This window comes from Pteropus alecto, unplaced genomic scaffold (assembly GCF_000325575.1).
Source record: "Pteropus alecto unplaced genomic scaffold, ASM32557v1 scaffold28, whole genome shotgun sequence".
Taxonomy (NCBI): Eukaryota; Metazoa; Chordata; class Mammalia; order Chiroptera; family Pteropodidae; genus Pteropus; species Pteropus alecto.
The window spans coordinates 114,275-118,899 of NW_006441063.1; the positions used below are offsets into that span (position 1 = coordinate 114,275).

General features: G+C 36.0%; 1 non-coding gene across 1 annotated transcript; it reads left to right on the top strand.

Annotated features, from left to right (window-relative positions):
- Nucleotides 1–266: 266 nt before the first annotated feature.
- On the top strand, nucleotides 267–368 carry LOC112484942. Its single transcript, XR_003048302.1, has one exon. It is a non-coding gene; the product is annotated as a U6 spliceosomal RNA (small nuclear RNA).
- Nucleotides 369–4,625: the final 4,257 nt, after the last annotated feature.

Sequence of the window (4,625 nt, forward strand, 5' to 3'; positions counted from 1 at the left end):
CATGGGGAAACATATCCTGAACAGCTTCTTCAGAATGAGGAGATAATGGAACAGACTGAAACCCAACCTACAGCCTGGACCCAAGCTTAGCTGATCCCACAGTCAATTCACTGGTTTGCAAGTGAGAAAAATAAAGGAGATTTGATAGTTACTTGTTACACAGCATTATTTCAGCAAAATTGTGACTAATATACACAGCTAGAATGAGGCACAACCAGAACTCAAACTACATAGCCTATATTTGATTTGAACCACTTCAAATCAATTGGAGCCACTGCTCTAAAAGTACTCAGTTCACAATACAGAGAAGATTAGCATGGCCTCTATGCAAAAATGACATGGAAATTTGTGAATTGTTCCATATTTTTAATGTATAGCATAGAGAATATAGTCAATAATATAGTAACTATGTATGGCGATAAATGGTTACTAGACATTGTGGTGATCACTTCATAAGCTATATAAATGTGTAGTCACTATGTTGTACAGCTGAAACTAATATATTGTATATCAACAATAAATAAGTAAATAAGTAAATAAGTAAATAAATAAATAAATAAACAAACAAACTCGGTTTGCAACTATTTGACCTGGAATACAGGCTACCCGTGCTCAAAATATTGCACTTTGAAAGCATATCTAGGACATAAAGGGGATGATATTACTTCCCTCAAGGCAGACAGCTTTGTACTTATTTAGACTTGCTCTAGCTCCATTAAAAATAACTGATGTATTTTGCTCTTGGGGGCCACATAGCCCAGTTCAATATATTCTGTAAACTGACTTGGACAAAGAGATGTGTAGTTAGTATCTTTCCTTGGCTTTATTTTTTCTTTTTTAATGGAATCATAAACTTGGGCAAAATATCTTGTTTTTATGATGCTGCACAAAGGACATGCGAAGTCTTGTAATAGTTCTTTCAAGATTTTTTCCTCTGCTAGCATCTGAAACAATGCTATGAACTGTGTTTGACTCCATGTGGCAACCATAAAGTTTAGTACTTTCCTCTACCTACTGTCTGATTTGGCTTTTTTGTGTGGGGCCAAGTCGGATGGTGCCTTCAATCACAGATGGTGTCCCTGCCATGCCTAGATGCCTGGTTCAAGATTCCCTAAGTCTTAGGTAATCAGGAATGTAAATCTATTCATTTACTCAGTAAATATTTATTGAGCATTTGTAGAATGCAACATTGTGCTAGACAGGCGCTGAAATGTAATTTGCTATTTCTTCTACACCATAAACAGGTGACAAAAGAGAATGCAAAATTAAGCTATAAGCAGAGCGAGCCTGCAAAGCTTTCCTGCCTCTTCCCTTCACTTCTAGTGAAGCTTGGCATTGTCTCCTCCTGCGCCCCCCTCATCTTTCCAGTCTTTCCCAGCCCTGCCTGACCTCTGGCTACACCTTTTCACTTTTATCCCACACATTTATGTTCTCTCCACAGACAGGGGCGGGCTTTTATATACCCCCTTTAGCAATGTAATTTTCCCCTACATGTGAATCAAACCGCCTTAACTCCAATTCAGGAATCTGACACTTAGGGACAGCTGATATTTCTGATATGCATAGACAGAACATCACGTTGGTGGAATGAAGCTGCTGTTGACAATGTTTCAGAATATAGAGGCACAGAATATGGTATGACTTTTGTATGCTCTGGCTACCTTAACCTCTTTGAGCCTCAATATCCTCACTTATAAAATGAATACACATACATACACGCACAAAAAAACAACCTGAATGCCCCCTAACAAAAGATTAGTTAAAGAATATGTGGAATATACATATTCAGGATTTTATGCAGTCATTTTTAAAATGAGGTAGATTTACATGAACACACGTGAAGAGATAACCATAAGTTATTAAGAGTAAAAAGCAAGTCAATATATGCATGATCCCATTTACAATACAAAACATATATATTATTAGAGTTTATTATACATAAGATCTGTGCTAAGTACTCCTCATATGGGGTCATATTTAATCTTTATAATAACTCTGCAAGTTAGGTACTATTATCCTCCCTCCACCCTATATTACAGGTGAGGAAATAAAAGACGATAAATAATTTCTAAGATTAGCGAGTGTTGGGAAAAGGATTTGAACTTCAGATCTCCTACTTTCCCTGAGGTATAACTCTGTAGAGAAAATGGAGTAAAAAAGACTAAAGCACTGTTCCTAGTCTTCTCTTTGCTTACAGGCTTTTAGTCCCTCCAGTAGTTTCTCATTGTTTGAAACTTGCACTACTGGCGGTAGTAGAGGTAATTTCAGGAATAGCTTTGGCAGGCCTCACATCCACCATTAAATAGCATTAAGCCACATAGTGAGAGCATTATTTACTGTACAATTCTTTTTAATCCTCTGATTACAACATTACCAAAGTTTCAACTTGGGGCTGGTCTTTAACTCCCTCTAACACTTATTAATCTGTTGTTTTGTTTGTTTGTTTGTTTGTTTTACAGAAAGCCCATTTCATGTTATGAGCAGGCAAGTGTTATTTAGTTAGACTTTAGTAACCTTGTTCTATTTTCATTGTAGTTTTATCTATGGTTATCTTCTTCTATACAAGGTGAGTGATATAAGTATTCATTTATTGTAATGATAAAGTGTTTACTCTTTTAAGGAGATATATTTGAGACTTTTTTCATTTAAATGTATTAACTTAAAGAAAACTATTAACTAGCAGGATGAGGTATACAAATACAAGTCAGTACTTCTATGACTGAATTATTAAATATTTCACTTTGCTAAATAACAAAGCAAATAGCCCAAATAACCATAAAACTGAACTTACCTGTCTACCTACACCAACCATTTGTTAATCAATTGATGCCAATGGGATAACACAAATAATATTTATTTTTGTATAAATAGAATTTATACAATAAAATGTAAAGTTTATACTGCTATTCAATTAGGAACTCAAAGAAGAATGTAGTTAAGAACATAATAACTGATGCTTATTTATCACTTAATACAAGCCAGTCACTATTCTAAGTATTTTACATATATTAACTGACAACAACACTGTAATATGGGTACCATAATCTCCATTCTACCGATGAGGAAACTGAGATACAGAGAAATAACATATCTAAGGTCAAATAAATTATAAGTCTATGCTCTTAATCATTATGCTGTACTACCTCATGATAATAAAATTACTCTAAATAATTATGCAAATTTTTATTATTCTTCCTAACTGCTTACAGGGGCTCCAGAAATTGAATCCCAACTTTCAGCTGTCATGCCAATCATTAACTTGCCATCCATATTCTCTTCTCAGAAAATCTGCTTCATCTTCCACCATTGAACTATTATGATGTCCCCATTCTAGTCACAGGTAATTGGACCAAGGGTTTACAGCTGACTTTCTTCTGGGAATTCAGAATTGTAGCACTATGAAACTTAATATAGAAATTGGGAACTGAGAGACCGAATCTTGGAAATAAAATCAAGTAGAGTCAGGGCAGGAGTCAGTGCCATGGCAAGCCAACACTACACATGAGCTGAAGTTCTGGAGGTGTAAAAAAGCCACAAGAGATAGGACCCAGGAAAAGAAATTGTGCTGTGGCTCCATAAAAGCTGACAAGACCCCCTACAATGCCTGCCATCCCAGTTCCCATTCCTTTTTGGCCTGGCCATAATCCAGTTTTCATCCTCCAGTGGCCGTGAGAATGTAGCATTTAATATTACAATCAATACCGCTTTACTTCAAGCTACAGTGAGTAGATTTCTATCTCTTGATATCAAGCAGGCCTAAATAGGAGTAAAGTTGCATACAATAGATCTTGAGAAAGTGTGGACTGGTGGTAGGATTGGTGGCAATAAGGTGCCCCAGTCCCTGGATGGGAAAATGGTAATTCATATAGTGGTGGCAAAGCCAGTGGCTTACAGCCAGCTGTCTCAAGGATCTCTGAATGAGTGCCCATCAAGGAGGAAGATTTGCAAGAGTTGGTAGCCAAATATAAGGATATCTAAGTGAGTCAGTTTCATCTGGTGAAATATCAAGAATAAATAAGAATATCAGGATAGAGACGAATTCTTTACAGAGTGCTCGGCTGGAGGAAGATAAGGAAAAGCAAGGCACTTAGTTAATTTTCATGAGCCATTCTTCTTGTCTGTAGCAATGTGTCCCAAGGCAATTCCCTAGGGTTTGAAACAGTTTCAACAGTAAACTTTATCAGACCACTGAGTGATGTTTTCAAAAGTGGTTAGTAGTCCTGACAGTCATAAATAAATCATCTTGCAGAAATTATTTAAATTATACATTATTGGTAATGATTATTCAGGCATAATGAACTTAATTGATTGTAAGAGTGGTTTTTTTTTTTAAGATAATGTAATAACTGCCAGTGTTAGTTTGTTGTTTTGAAGTGTGCACTAGTGGGAATGATTTAAAACTTTAAAGCATTTGATTTGCATTAGTTGTGAGAGATATTTCAAAATATGTCAACAGGATTGGTGCTCTCCCTGGATTGACCTGTCACCAAAAGATAAAGCTTTGGTTAATGCTCAAAGCCTCCTATTTTGAACCAGATATCTCAAGCAAATTCACAAAATCCAGTCAGTTCATTGGTTCTTGTCTCCTCCAACCAAAGAGGGAAAAAATAAGAAAGAAATCTTGC